This window comes from Psammomys obesus, unplaced genomic scaffold (assembly GCF_907164565.1).
Source record: "Psammomys obesus unplaced genomic scaffold, mPsaObe1.curated_primary_1811, whole genome shotgun sequence".
In the NCBI taxonomy this organism is placed as follows: domain Eukaryota; kingdom Metazoa; phylum Chordata; class Mammalia; order Rodentia; family Muridae; genus Psammomys; species Psammomys obesus.
Window position 1 is genome coordinate 4,375,350 of NW_026590767.1, and position 15,438 is coordinate 4,390,787.

The 15,438-nt window shown below is 45.2% G+C and overlaps 1 protein-coding gene across 3 annotated transcripts in view; it reads right to left on the minus strand.

Annotated features, from left to right (window-relative positions):
• Ctbp2 (C-terminal binding protein 2) overlaps positions 1 to 15,438 on the minus strand; it is a 126,781-nt gene that overhangs the window by 83,177 nt on the left and 28,166 nt on the right. For all 3 annotated transcript variants that reach the window (XM_055608965.1, XM_055608963.1, XM_055608964.1), the window contains exon 2: positions 4,359 to 4,463. The gene's annotated coding sequence lies outside the window, so the exon portion shown is untranslated. The remainder of the gene's footprint in view (positions 1 to 4,358; positions 4,464 to 15,438) is intronic.

Here is a 15,438-nt window from a genome sequence, read left to right on the forward strand (position 1 = left end):
GTCCTGTGACTCCTGCCTAAGCTTATTACCAAGTCCCTGAATCATGAAAATGGACTGTAGTCTTTATAATCAACACTGTGACTAAGTGTTTGAGAACAAAGAACAAATCTAATTTGGACTCTGGGATCCTTTCTCCGGGGTGCCATCAGGCAAACCCACGACCCGATCACCCATCCACACGCTTCCAATTCGTACCAGCCCAGGACAACACAGGTTCCGTCTGAATTCAACAATGTTTATGTGTGAACTGTGTGAGAGACTCCCCAGAAGCCATGTGGTGATAAGGCAATCGGGTCACTTCACCTACACCTCATTTTCAAACCATTCACACACAGCACCATGGCATTCAGAGAAATCTAGTCTTTCTCAGAACGCATCCAACCAGACCCTCACGGGGATACCAGACCAAAGCCTGGAGAGTAGGATGGAAGGGGAGGACCTTGTGAGAGAGCCAGCGGTGACAGTAAATACATCTACAAAAAATGGGAATTAGATACCACCACCTTGGCTCTCCAGCCAAGGATTGATGTTTGTTTTTTTTAAATCCTTGCCAATTAGTAGCTTTCCTTAATTTTTTTTTTTTTTACATATATGGTTAATTTTAACAGCTTCTGCAACTTAACCCCACATGCTGTTGCTATTTCTTTTCAACAGTCCACTGCTGTGAAACTGATTTGTTGGCTCCTTGTGCCAACAAATCAGCCACGTTACAAAATACGTATAAATGCCGCTATTTAAGCTGCTTCTCAGATAAAGTTCAGAGAGACATGCCCCACTTCCCTTCAGTCACTCACACAAGACACTCACACAAGACTACGCCGAACCCCGAAACACCAAATTACACAGCATTTTCTTTTTAAAGCCTGCTATTTATCCTTAGCTGGTATAAGTCTAAGGGAATTATCTTAATTGCTATGTGGAAAGAATGAATTGCAAAATGCGTTTAGTTAGCAGGAAGACTTTATTTGTAAGCAGCTTGGGGCCAGGTGGGAGTCTCGAAAGTTTGCCAAAAATAAACGAGTCAATCAATAAAGAAAATAAAATACGTGTGCTAGACTGGGGTTAGATGGCTGCCAAAAAAAGGGTGGAGCCATAGGCCAAGAGCATCCTCTTTTCAAACCCTGATAAAACATTAGGCTGAGCCCAGCTGTAGGAGGGCATGGGATTCCTGGTGGTTCTTGGAGCACTGCCTTTCAAAATGCACTGGACTGAGCTCTTTTAGCAAAGAGAAAACAGGAACTTATTGACTCCAGTTTGAAGAGATCTGATACCCTCACACCAATGCACAAAAAATAAAATTAAATAAATTATGAAAAAAAAAAAACCAAAAAAACCAAAAACCTGTAAGTCTCTACCAACTCTTGAGCTATCTGAAGATAGAGCCAAGTGTTAGGATCTCACTAGTATTTACGGGTGAGGACCACTGCAAGTTCAGATTTCAGCACTTCTATTCTCTAAGCCAGGCATTATTTTCTGCGCATATCATGGAGGACGTCCAGAGATAAAATGAACTCAAACTGACTTCACCTGAGGCCATATTTAAGGCAGAAAAATACAGAGGCTGGAGAGAATAAGTTGAGAGTGCATTCAATTCCCAGCACCCATGTCAGGTGGCTCACAATGCTTGTAACTTCATCTCCAGGGAATCCCCACATTCTATTCTGGCTTTCATGGCCACAGCAACCATGTACAAACCCAAACTTGAGACACCAAAAACAAAACTTTTAAAGTTGATGTCACAGGTCTCATGCATTTATAAATGACAGTCAGAAAGGCAGCAGAACGGTACCATTTCGATAATAAATTGTCTACAGAAAAAGGCCCCTTCTGTTTTTCCATGTTTTCTCTTCAACCTTGAAGAAAGCCAACAACTGGATGGAGCAGGAGGCAGAGAGCACTGTTAACACGAGACAACTAAAACCAACAGGAGGAGCAGAGAGCCCTGGACTTGACACAGTGGGGACTAGATCCCAGTCTAGTCCCATTCAGGAAGTGACACTTGGATTCTGAAATTCTCAGGAGGAAGTGTGGTTCCTCTAACACCCCCATTTATTCTTGAGGGCGGCTGTCACGTACTTGGCTTCCACTGGGGAAATCAAGTTATATGCGAGAACCAAGGCTCCAGCTGAAGTCCTTTCCACAAAGAGGGACTCCACTTCTGTCCAGCTTGCATCCTCACCCAACTCCTTGCTGCATGCATACTTTACATTTTCTTTCGGGCTTTTGGTTTCCCACCCTGATAGCCTGGCCTAACAACCACAGCAGGATTGCACGCCTTTCTGTAGCTACTGCGACATATTCTGGAGCTAGTACCTAGCACCCAGGACCCTGAAAACTATCCCCGTTGACACTTCAATGGCTGCTCAGTGGCCACAGGCGATTTGTATTATTGCAGAGGGCCAGGGTTTGGTTTCCAGTACCCACACAGTAAGTTACAACATCTGTAACTCTAGTTCCAGGGGACCAGGTACCCAATTCTGGCCTCCGAGACCACTAGGCAAACATACCCATAAGCATAAAATATTAAGGGGAAAAATAAGTAGTGTGTGTAAGCAGCCAGGTCCGGATCCACTTTTCATGAAACCTCAGCTACCAGGATTCTGCACTATTTTTTGTGAGAACAGCTAAGGGCCCTAATGTGACAGTTCTTTTTACAGACATATACAAAACTGCTTCTTTTCCCAACCCAAGATGAACATCCATAAATACACCAAGTGTCCCTCTGAGGAACTGCTTTCCAGCAAGGGAGTTCCCTGACTCAGGTGAGGCTGAGAATCCAGCTTGAACAGAACCAACGTAACAGTCCATCATCAAAAGAAGTCATCAGGGCAGAACCCTGAGGCAGTAACTGAGGCAGAGGCCATGGAGGAGCACTACTTACTGGCTTGCTCCTCACTGTTCACCTAACCTGCTTATTGTGCCCAGAACCATCAATCCAGAGGTGGTACTGCCCTCCCTCATCAATCCCTCATTTAATAAAATGTCCCACAGGCTTACCCTTTCTTTCCAAATAATTCTAGCTTGTATCAAGCTGACAGAAAACTATCCAGAGCAGAAGCTATTGGGCTTTCTTCATGGATACTCTTCAGTCCATCACCCTCACTGGTGCTAAGACTGATAATTGTCCAAAGACAATTATCCAAAGCACTCCTGTGTTAAGTAACCAATGTGAGAGTTCATATACTTTACCAACCATTGGCTGGAAAAGGTCTCTGTAGTCAAATGAATTTGGACCTTTAAGAGGGTTTGCAGGGCAGGGGTGGAGCTATTAGCCCACTACCCTTCTTCCTTCCTCTACCTAGTCAAAAGTGATGCTACCTGCTGACAGACACTAAGCTGGGAGGGTCTGCAAGCCTAGGGCTGAGCTGGCTACACTCGTGTTCCCACTGACCTTGCACCAAGAAAAGCAAAGGGAGTGGCCCAAGCAGATCCTTTCTCAATCTATAACTCTATAAACTCCCTCTGCCATTTTGTTCACACTCAGACTCAGCTTGGTCCCCTGGCGATCACCACTTGCTGCTCCCAGAAGCTGGGAAAGCCAGGCTAGAGGCCATAATGCCAGCTATAAGCCAGTTGCCGCCATTTTGACCACCATTCAATCCTCTAAACTACATAGAAAGAATTTTGATCTAGGCTCATGAACGACACTGATGGGAATACACAGAATCAATCTTATCAAAAAAGTTGACTTTTGAGCAAGACCCGTATTTTGTGTACAACTGTGCACAATGGCTAAAAGCATGTTGAGAGTAAGCAAAGGACCCCAAGCCTCACTGCTAATGCAGGACTGAGCCATGCCCGATCAATACTCTCTCTGCCACAGGCCTCCCCCACCCACACCTACAGTTCCCATTGACTTCCTCAGGGAAAAAAAGTCATTAGGTGCACAAGAAATCCCCAAGACTGGAATTCCAGAAGCATAAGCAGCACTGCCCCTGCCAGCCGACCACTCGCTTTTAACGAAGTCCATCTACCATCTTACAAAGTAACTAGATGGCAAGAAACCATCTCCCTAATTCATTTTTATTCTTTTTAATTAATACGCCTAGAAGTCCTACCATCCTGGAGTTTCCTTGTAGGGTAATTTCCGCTGACTTATCTCCGGAGCAGCAGCAGCAGGCATCTCTTGCCACCGGACTGTATTGCTTCAGAGTTAATTACATGTATTTTGCTTTTGATAAATGAAAATACCAGATGCAATTAATTGAAAGACAATCAATATGATCCTGCCATGAGACATCCCGGGGAAGCATCTAGGGGCTGCCAGCGAGCCATAGTCATCTGCTAATTGAAAACACCTTCCAAAGGGGATTTCAGACCACTCAGCTTTTACCTGGAGATATTTTACAGTAACTCACCAATATAAATGTGTCCAAGAACTCTACAGCTCACGAGATGGGCTGTCCGTCTTTTTTCAGGAGGCGCAGCTTCATCGGTTCACAACCATTTACGGTGATGAAACCCTGAAAACACAATGAATTGAGTCAGTGAGGATGTAGCACTGATTCTGTTTACCTCCAGCCATTCTTTAATTGCATTTTCCCAATGCCTTCAACTCGAAGCTACCAGGTTATTAAATGGTTTCATTAAAAATACTATTTGTCTTGCTGTAGCTGCACAGCAGATCGAATTAAATAGTAAAGCACCAGAACAAATGGACTCTTTCCATCCACTCAGACACAAAGCCAAGAGTGCAAAACCAGAAAGGTGATAGTGTCGTCAGTGTGTCGTCGGTGTGAAAATGTCACTTGGCTTCCTTTACAGGGTACATAGCATGCCAAGGGACCAAACAGTCAATACCTTCAAGCAAAAAGTATTAGCAAGTGTTGTAAGAAATACAGAATTATAAAGTGCATTTCATAAGCTCCTGGTTTATAAGTGCTATTAGCATAAATGCTGACAACTGCTAATCTACTGGAAGTCTGATGAACGGTTGCAGCTGTCCATTAATAGGAGGCACTTTAACTCACTACTGAAATTGATTACCCAGTTAAGAATTCAATCCTAATGTTCAATAAAATCGCACTTTCTTGGCAAATGCAATATGAAGCTAGGTATTGCATTAAACAGCACTCACATTCATTCTACCCAGGTAGGGCAGAGGAGAAATATATGGTATCATCCCAGTTACCTGACCTGCTTCTCGTACAGGCAGAGCAGCAGCAAGAGTGAGCAGTGAAGTCAGCCCTGCGGCTGAGAGGAAGCCAACATCTGGCCTGAAAGTGCAGCCAGGTGTCTTTCTCTAGAGTTTTTCCATGAAGATGGAATTCCACCAGTGGGGGTTGCTATGCAACTACAGAGCCTACATCTATGTAGACATCCTTTGAGAAAGGCCAGAGCCACACTCTACAGACATGAACTATTGCCTCCAATCTTCAGCATGCCCCTCCCCATAATCTCACCAGTTAACCTGGATTAGAACATTTGGTTAACACAGCCTCACCATCACAACCACCAAACAAACAAACAAACAAACAAACAAACAAGACCCACAATACAGGAAACCACTAAGCTCCCAACCAGCCATGACTTTTCCCGCCATTCAATTTTGGGGGTTGGGAAAAAACGGGCATGCTTCACTGTCTGCCTCCCAAGGGATGAAAGTCACATGCCAGGACGCCCAGTTCAGCCACACAGATCTGAAGATGCCCTGGGTTCCTAACAGAGCCCTCCATTCAAACCGAGGAGGCCTGGCTGACAGGCAAAGCGGCACTTCACCGAACACTGCACCCCAGCCCCACCCACCTTACAAACCAGACCACCCAGTTTAAGGAAGGTGGGCTAATGTAGGCATTCCAGGCTCTCTCGTGTCAGGAACGGAGGGAAACGCAAAGCTTTGAGTAGTCTAGAGCCTCCATGACAGAAGCATCCGCCATAGAAGCATTCTTCTGAGGTGGCAGCACTTATTTCTATACACCCTTTAAAACCCATCCCACAGGCATCCCCTCTAGCACCTTCCCTTCTGACCTTACTCAATGTTAAACAGTCCTTAGTCTCTGAACATAGGAGGAAATCTGGTATTGATTATCAACACAGCTAAACTCTGTGTAGTATGTCTAGTCCTAGAGTGCCATAGGATTTTTACCCCATTTCCAAGTATTTGGTAGAGAAGAAAATGTCTTTCTCTCTCACGCTCTCCCATTCATGCCGTATGTGTGTGAAGAATTTCCAGGTGTAGTAAGTAGCGCACACCTTTAATCCCGTCGCTAATGATGCTGGGGCAGGTGGATCTCTGAATTCTGGCTACAGAGTGAGAGACGGACAGAAATACTCCTAAAGCATAAAGCAATTCCATAGCCACTTGACAAAAGTGACCTTTTTTTTTAATAGAAATAAGTGGGTAATAAAAATATCTTGTTACGTTTCTCCACCATAAACAGGTCTGAAGAAAACAGGATCGTGTGTTGCTCTACCCTTGCCTAATCTAGTGGGTTGTAGGCACAGGTCTTATAGGTGAGCAGGGAATGCAATTGTGCCTCTAAGAGGGCTTCAAGGAAGAGACTGCAACCTGAGCCAAGGGTGACAGCTTATTTAGTGGATTAAAAATGTTAAAAGGCTTGGAAGACTGTCAGAATCTTTCAAGCAAGCACCCATTGTTATTTGAAGCTTGGAAGAGGTACTTACAAAGAGTGGAGCTAGCCTCAGAACACCTATGAATTCACATACTTGTTTCGGCAGATACTTGCTGACAGTGCAGCATTGAGTGGTGCCCCGAGGATGCACCAGGGGAAATTTTCTTGGCAGGTTTCTCTAAGAACTTCCAGGAGTATACAGCCAGACACAGAAATGACTTAGCTGATTAAGATCACCACCGCTCCTGCAGCAGAGACCACAGCGTCCCAGGGAGCCTCAGTACAGGCTGGCATGGCAGCCTGTTCTCTCACCTCTCTTGCCTCAGCAAGGACCCTGCCCACCTGGGAGGAGCAGCCCAACTAACCCCCACTCTCCCCTTCCCTCACCAAACTGCAGGCATGAACTGAACAGTAGGGGCCGTGGGAATTCCTGCCAGCTCGGTAAGCAGAAAGAAGGGATGTGCACACTTGGGGGCTGTGGCTGGGGCTGTGGCACAAGGGCTAGCAGCTGAAGGATTGTGAAGGATTGCAGCCTTTTCTACCGAGCTCTACTTTCTGGGTCCATCGGTGATCCTGGTCTTTCGGCTGTTACCACTCCTGCATCTGCACTTTGATTACCATGTACCTGGTCCACTAAGTACAAGCCTACCCCTAGAAGGCCTGGCCCAATATTTCCCACGGGGAGAAGCCATGTACACAACAATGTCCACTTCAGGGCAGTATTAAGTAGCCCACATCTCACATACAAAATACATGCCAATGTGGTATGATCTGGGAAGGTCTGGGATCCTCTGGCTTTTGAGCGGGCTGGTTCTCAATTCTACCTACAACCAACTATTGCCTTCATAATAAATAACGCACATTAATTAACTTGGAAACACTTTCCCCCCTTCATCAAGAATGAAAACGATCCTGTAAACTAATTCTTCTGGTGTCCTTCATAGCCACTTGGGTATCACCACACTTAAGGTCAACCTATCCTACCTGGGAGGTCCAAGAGTGTCAATTAAAAAAAAAAAAAAAAAAAAAGACAAGGTCCTCTGGGTAGTACTATACATATCCAGGCTTTGTGAAGTACACACAAATTGAGGAACAGCAAACATGTTCAGCTGGTTTTAGGTTGTAAGAACGTGAATGAAAAGCCTCAACAGCTGTGACTCGGAGAACTCTTCAAATACAAGGACAACCAGTGACACTAACTGCAAGGCAAGCCTTGGAACCACCTGAGTAGGGAGACAGTGTTACAGTACTGAAACAGACGTAGCCATTGACATGCCCAGGCCTCAGCTGTGTCCCCACAGGCTACTTACTACTAGGTGACAGGAAGCACAGTCCTGGGAACCTCAATGGGGCAGTGGGTGACAGGAGCGCTCACTGAGGGCATGAGGGGGGAGCTGGTGGGTATGGAGTCTTGCTGGTCACTGGACATAAGGAATGTGCCTTGATTATCGGATCTGCTAGTCAGGGCTGGTTGTGGCAAAGTTATAAAAGGCATGTGCACCAACAACCCACACAACAATGTCATTTTGTGACCTCAAGCTCAATTTCCACACCCAAAGTGACAGTCAGCCAGCAAAGAGAAGGTGGCTGCTATGAGCAATCTGGCCACAGGCTCCCGGGGATGGAGTAAAAGGCAGGGTCTATAGGAGGACTACAGACAGCACAACCATCTTTGCTTGGAACAGGGAAGTACAGAATGCCCAGCAGATCAGGACTCCCTGAAAACCAGTCTAGCTCAAAGAAGTTTGACTCCACAATTTTCAGCAAAATTCACCAGGGTACCTTTTAACCTTTACCCAAAAGGCTACCTAGGTGTCTCAGCTCTGGGCCATCACTCCAAACAGTATCCAGATCAAAATGACCAATGAGAAGCAAGCTTCTCTCTGAGAAGTTGGGAACCTGCTGGAAGAAGCAGATACGAGAGAACAGCCAGACTGAACTGGCAGTGACTGGGCCACTGGCCTCCTGTCCACCAGAAGCGGTGGGATGCTAGGCACTAGGTACCCACCAACACGGAGCTGAGCAAAGGACAGAGGGCACAGAGTGGTCTCAGTACAGATGTCTCCAGACATTTGAGGCACAGACCGTCATTATGACAAGATGGAGCCTGGACACCATTATAATCTTTGGTGTGAGGTTGAAAGATGAGAAGGCCTGCTGGGAGATTTGATGAGTCTACAGGGCAGAAGAGTTCTCACACAGCCATTGGGGGAAGCGTTGGTCAGCTACACCTGGGAGCCATCTCTGAAACTTTGCCATAGCCCTAGTCTGTTCCTGAGGATCATGAGACAAGTGGTCAATATTTACAGAAAAGTAAAAAGTCATTGCATTGGGGGTGGGCAGTGGGGGTGGAAACATTAGGGATATTGTATCACCCATATATAGTGACACATATATAGATATTATGAACATATGTGGACAAAATTTCAAGCATTCCAAAATATGTAGATACAGGAATACCTATAGACGAAATGGAAAACGAAATACAAAACATTTAGATTTTTTTTATTTAAAAATATTCTCTAGTGAATGAATTTCATCTTTTAATGTATACATATATGCACGACACAAAAAAAAAATCTCTGAAGTGTTATTTTTCCGTGCTATGATTAAAAGTGATTTTCTAAAATATATAATAGAACAGTTACTCATTATTCATGTTAGTTTTCTTCCTACTTTGTTCTGTATGCATCCATGTTCTGCAAAGAGAATGTATTTACTGACATCAAGAAAAAAGTGCTGCAAGTTCTCAGGTCACAGGAAATAGGGCCGAAGCTGGGAACAGAGATGGGGTGCTCCCCAAGCTGCCTGTCTTGTTTTCCAGCCACCTGGACCCCTGGCTTGAGATGTTGAGCCCTTAAAATAGCTACAGTACAACATGGTAGATTGTGGAGTGTCCTTCAGAGTTCTAGCTACTACAAAACAAATTATGCCCCTCCCAAGAGTTTCAACTCAGGAGTCAGAAGAATTGCAATGGTCAAATTATCCCCAAGATGGAGAAAGAAAGCCTTGGCACATTGACATTCATGAGGATGGGGACAGTAATTTGTAAATGCTAAATGGTATTCTTATTCACACAATGTGTCAACGCATACATGTCTTAACAGCTTGACAGGTATGGTGGTCCACTTCTGTAATTCCAAATGCTTGGAAGGTTTGGGGGGCGAGGGAGTTAGAGTTAAAAAAGACCAACCTGAGCCAAATATATCTATATCGATAGATAGATAGATAGATAGATAGATAGATAGATAGATAGATAGATATAGATATAGATATATTTGGTTTCAGAAAAACAAACAGCATTCAAATATTTCCTGTAGAATTAGAGACTGCCAGAACTTGCAGTTTTTACAGTTCTCACTGAAGCACATCAAAGCCAGGGGGGCTGTGGGGCTTCTGCTTTAAGCACGGGCTGCCCCTGCCAGATTTGTGGATCGGGTTGGTACCCCTTGTTCTCCGGCATAACTGCTAACAATGCTGAAACCTAACAGTCCTTTAGACAGGACCTGTTTCTTATGAGTCATTGTGCTCTATGCAGAAACACAACATGAGGAAGAAAACTGACAAGGTGATGGACTCTTTTTAACCAAGTCATGGTGACACAAAGCCCCACTGGGACATCCAAGGCATGGGACATGGTATGTGGCGGGCTATAAAGATAGCTAGTTCCCTTGAATAGCATGCAAGCAAGACAGCATGCATGCAAGACTGCATGCCTGTCCCGCTGAGGAACCTATCAATGTCTATTTCCAAGTGAGGTTAATGTTACCCATGGGGAGAGAGAGGATGGAGGGAGAGAGAGACTTGACATCTCACTGTATTACTTCTGCTACACCTATATGTGAATCTAACAAGATAATGGGGCTGGAAAAGTGGTTTGTGGGTTAAAAAAAAAAAAAAAAAAAAAGGCCTGCCAAGTTTAGACCTAAGTTTAAATTCCCAGAAGCCAAATAAAACCAGGAAGGTAGCACAGAATTGTTACCCCACCACTCTGAGGCTGAGAGAAACACAGAAGAAACCAGAGTGGGTCCTGTTGGCAAACACAGGCATAGAGAGGGCTATCACCACCTTCTGGCACGTAGCCCCGAAGAGCACATAGCTCCCTGAACCCTGACCTTCCACTGGAGCTGACACATCTCAGAAAGCCTGCCTGGCTTGTTCTCTTCCAGACGCTACATCCCAGTCAGCCCCAAGCCACACCTAACAGGAGGCTGCTCAACTGGGGCCTAGGGTGAAAGAAAATGAGCTGCTGGGGCAGCTGGGTGAGTGGGCCGCTTGGGATCAGAACTGCCTGATCCAGCCTGGCTGAATCGAAACTACAGGCAGCAAGCAGGCTGGAAACAGGCTACAACTGTCCCAGCCACCATGTGTACGCCGGACTGGCTGGCTTCCAACACCCAGCTCACTCAAAACAAGTTCTGGAACCGGAGTGTTCCAACAGATCGCCAGGGTCAGCAAAGCTGCCTGGCCCAGAGCAGACTCGCGGCTATCTCCGTTTCTCAAGCAGCTTTGTGTCAGCCTTTTATACCAGGCAAAAGGTCTTTTCGTAGCACTGGGTCTGTCCTCCCACATCCTCCCAGCCTCCCTTTTAAGGAGTGGAGCGCTGGCTCTGCAGCCAGCACTCACAGTAACTCCCTGCTGATTCAAAGACTCCAAAAGAAGAAAATTACAGGAGCGTCCTTGCTATTTCCGCCTTCATTGTCTTCGGGCTTGCACTTTTCTCGTTTCTTCCCACCAGAGTTTACCCTTACTATCACCAGGCAACAACCATGAAAAAAATACCTCTTTCCCCAAAATGCTCAGTGACGTGCAATGTATGGACAAACAAAGATTTCAATACTTGTACCGCTCGATTTCCCCCCCCTAGATTTTTATGAAACCTTAAATGGCAGTTTTCTTGAAGAAGTGAGCCACTTTCAAACCACCAGCATCACTTGGCTTCAAAGCTGCTGGGGGGGGGGGGGAACCACCCATGAATCTTCCACATGAATAAAAATTACATTCTACATAAATTAAATATATAATTTGATTAAACATGTTTATGTCTTTGTGATGACATTTAAAATAGAAGTAATCATTTTCTTTTTTTTTTTAAACAAGAAAAACTCTTTCAAATATAATTCGAAGCTGTCAAACCAATCTTCTGCTACAGATCTTTTAAATGTCACATACCTTCAAAAGGAGATGGCAGTTTCCTTTTAAATATGCAATTCCAAACAGTGTGCTCTGAATCAAGACTGTATTAAAATACACCGCTGGCATTTATCCCGACTTAAGTAGCGCCCTTTCCTCCTCTCTCTGGTTGAATGTGCTTCCACAGTGGATGTGTTCAGAAGCCCCGCAGAGGTGGCCCTCCCCAGGACAGCTCCCTCTCAGTTCAGAGAAAAGCTGAGGAGCGGCTAAGTGCCACAGCCATGCAAACCACGGGGCTTGACAGCAAGCCATGCTCTCCTTACCTTAAGAGGGCAAAGGTGTCCTCTGCTAAGTCTGCCTCTTCCCCCACCCAGATGGCTCGCTGAACTCTGTGTAACCCAATTTTGGCAGTGTTGATGGCCCAATTGTAAGACAGTGTTAATCAAATGCGAGGAAAACTCCCAACTCATTCTCATAAGTCAATGACCTACATATTCAATTGCTTATCCCCACCCTGGTAGCAAACACCGTGCTATATTTAAACCCAGCACAGCTATATCTTTTTTTCTAAAATGCTTGGAGACAAATAAGCCTTATGGTCCAGACTTCTTTCTCTTGTCAGCATCAAGTGTTTGGGGAACTCAAAAGAGCCCGCTGTTCCCATGTCTCTAACCACGGGGACAGGAAGAAGAGCCATTTCCATAAGCAGCAATGTTCCCACTGCAACTTCAGCAAATGAAGCAAGGTTCCCTAGCACCTGGCTCACAATAAGTGCTCAGAGGCAAAAACATAAATCAGATGACTTCAAGTTAGTTAAACACAGGTGACAAGCATGTCACATACAAAGTGCACAGTGTATATCACAGCAAGCACCAACACCTGAATTATCTTGAGCCACAAGAGGTGAAAGGAAAAGGAACTGAGAGTGATGATGAAAGACCAGGTGGAAACCACAGCTCAGCTGCTACCATCTTGCACTTCACCCAAGCTTTAGAAAGAGTAAGTGATCCAGCAACCCAACGTTGGCCTAAAGGTAATGGGTCTGAAAAACCAAACAGGAATCCACACCTTCCCCCCCCCCACCTTACTTCTTAAGAAGTAGTACTTGGAGTGGAACCAACAGGACTGTGCAGCTTCTTGAGAGAGCCAATCATGTAGATGGGCGTTCCCTATGGAACTCCCAATCCTGAGTGGGAACTAACCACTCAAGCACCAAGCCATCACCTTGAAGGTAACAGGATCTGGCTGACAGTAGTGGCACAGACTTATAACCCCAGCACTCTCCAGAAAGGCTGAGGCAACACAAGAACATCAAGAATTTGAAGTCAGTATGGACAATATTGCTAAGACCCATTCTAAAACTATAAAAGATGGAGAATGAAGGTCAAAGAAAGAAGATGGGAGGGCAAGGAGAGAGAAAAGGGCGAGTCAAAAGAGGGAGCAGTGGCAACTATCACCAGAATTCTCTTACTCAAGTTCTAAACAGGCAGTCATGAACATTAACAGCCAAAGTGGATTCCAGGCACTGAGGCTTGAAGAAATCCAGCATGTACAAATGCCAGAGAGGCAAGCTACTCTCATTTCGGGATCCAGCAATTTCCTTTCCTGGGTGGCAAGACCCTCTCATGGTACAGATGACTAAGGCTTAGTAACACCAACTCTGAAAACGGACATTTGCTACATCCACAACTGCATAGAGAGCTGTGGATGAATTGGAATGGCGGACAGGGCCAGGCCCACCATCCCCATCCACAAGACCTGCTTCCCCATGAAGGCTCTTCCAGGCACCAGCATTCCAATATTTGACCTTGCTATCAACCCTAGTCTAATATTCACAATGATGGTTTGACCTTACCATGGTGTAACACACCTTCAATGGAAACCGTGCTTGGAATGCAGAATAATGACCTTTCCCCAAGCCAGCACTGCATGCCATTGCCTTCTGTTACGACTTGGTGGTAGCAGTGGGCCTTAGCTCCCTCCCAGGTAGCAAAGGCTGGGACAACTGACTTTTTCAAACAAAATGGAACCATCAACTGAACTAGTTCTCAAATTCTACTTGGAACCAACTGACCCTAGACGGGACCCCTCACCACACCTCTTCACTTAATGTTGCACTTCTGGCTCTTTTTAGAAATCCCAGACACAAGCTGGAAGTTGGGAGGGAAGTGTCCTCAGCTGCCTCCCTAAGCTGAAACACCCACCTAGCATTCTATGGTAAGTCCTCAGAGTAGTTTCTGGAAAGAGGAAGTAATTATAAATAAGCAAAAATGGAACCCATTCAAGGATTGGGCCTGTAACCCTACAGAATTTGCCTCAGAAACTAACAGCCCCAGACAGACCTCAGGAACAAGACCTTCACGCTTCCTCCGGTGGAAAAGAGGCAGCAGGAAAGAGAGAAATGAAAAGCCAACCGTGCTGAATAAGTAGGAAAAGTGAGTACTCTCTCCCATGTCCAAAAGAAAGAGGGTGTAACCCTGAAACCACCTTGTTAAGGGCAGACCAAGGAGGAAGTCAGAATCCTGGACTTGCTCCTCAAATCCAGCCAAGCAGAAAGCCAGAATTCCACTAAATGGGTTATAAAATATGACCTTTTTTTTTTTTTTCTTTTTGAGATAGGGGCCTGATACCATAGCTTAGCCTGTGACTGCATAGAGATCCTAACTACCACAACCTCAAAGCTGCTGTAATTACAGACATGTGCCACCACACCCCACCTAAACATGTTTTACAACTTGAAAATGCATGTTGATTGACAGAAAAAGAGCTTCAGGCAAAAATAAAAAAGTATACATGGTGCCAATGTACATCAAACTGTGTTGCATGATATAATATAAATATATATGGAAAAGCTTAGAACAAGGCTAACCTTGTTAAAAAAAAATTAAAAAAAAAAAAAACAAAACTAAACACACCAACCAGCCAAACAAACAAAAGCAAACAAACAACCTAGTGTTTGCCTATGCTGAGTATGAGTGGTAAAAGATATGATCCAAAGGCCCCAGGAAACTTTCCAGATAGGGTCTAGACGAAATGTACCTGTCAGAACTCACTGATGGCACACTGATGACCAACACAGGTCATGTGGCTGCTCTTTCTCAAACAATCCCCACCGAAGCCCACCAACACTTCCTTTACATGGCAGGAAGCTAAAATATTCTAGATGAAGCTGAAGTTTGAAAACTGCAGTAATGTGGCCAAGACCAAGGTGGAGCAGAGAGCAGAGGTGGTGTGAAGTGCCAGCAGGAGTCTCAGATGGCTGAGCTGTGCTTTGCGCCGACTGACACTCACAGCCAAGGATCAAAACCAGTACACCAAGCTGATCTTCCAAAGAAACCTCAGCAGCTCTTTAGAGGAACCTTCCAATCAGTTCAGGGCTTGTCTTGGGAATGAACCACCAAGGACCAAAACCTTAGGACCAGCAGCACTCTGTGATGAACAGACCTGTGACTGTCAGGGGCTTCTGGGTACATACTGAAGTCCATACAAATGCAGGCCAATAAAACTCAAGAATCATGGGCTGGAGAGATGGCTCAATGAATGTGGTGGTCTGTCTATAATCCCAGTGCTAGGAAAGTGGTAGGCAGAGATGGTATCCCCAAGAGAACTGGCTATCTAATTGAATCAGCAGGCTCTGGGCAGAAAGTTTTGGAAGCAAGGCACACTCTGTTTCACCCATGTACACGTACACACACACACACACACACACACACACACACACACACACACACAC